The sequence below is a fragment of the Penaeus monodon genome, chromosome 24 (assembly GCF_015228065.2).
Source record: "Penaeus monodon isolate SGIC_2016 chromosome 24, NSTDA_Pmon_1, whole genome shotgun sequence".
In the NCBI taxonomy this organism is placed as follows: Eukaryota; Metazoa; Arthropoda; class Malacostraca; order Decapoda; family Penaeidae; genus Penaeus; species Penaeus monodon.
In genome coordinates this window covers 31,286,847-31,287,075 of record NC_051409.1, presented here as the reverse complement: position 1 = coordinate 31,287,075, position 229 = coordinate 31,286,847, and positions in this window count along the sequence as shown.

The following is a 229-nucleotide window of genomic DNA, read 5'->3' as shown; positions in this document are numbered from 1 at the left end:
ATAATTTCCTGTTACACGTGTTCCATAAAATATATTTTATTACACCTGATCACATATTCTAAAAAAAAAAAAGGAAATTAAGACTCTTGGGGTATTTTTTCTTCATTTATCCATTAATTGCCTTATTTTTTATGCAATATTATATAAAATGTTGCTTTGAACTGTTATTAATGACCATGAACCTCACTGTCGAAAAAACATCCACTTATTTCATAGATTATGTAATTAA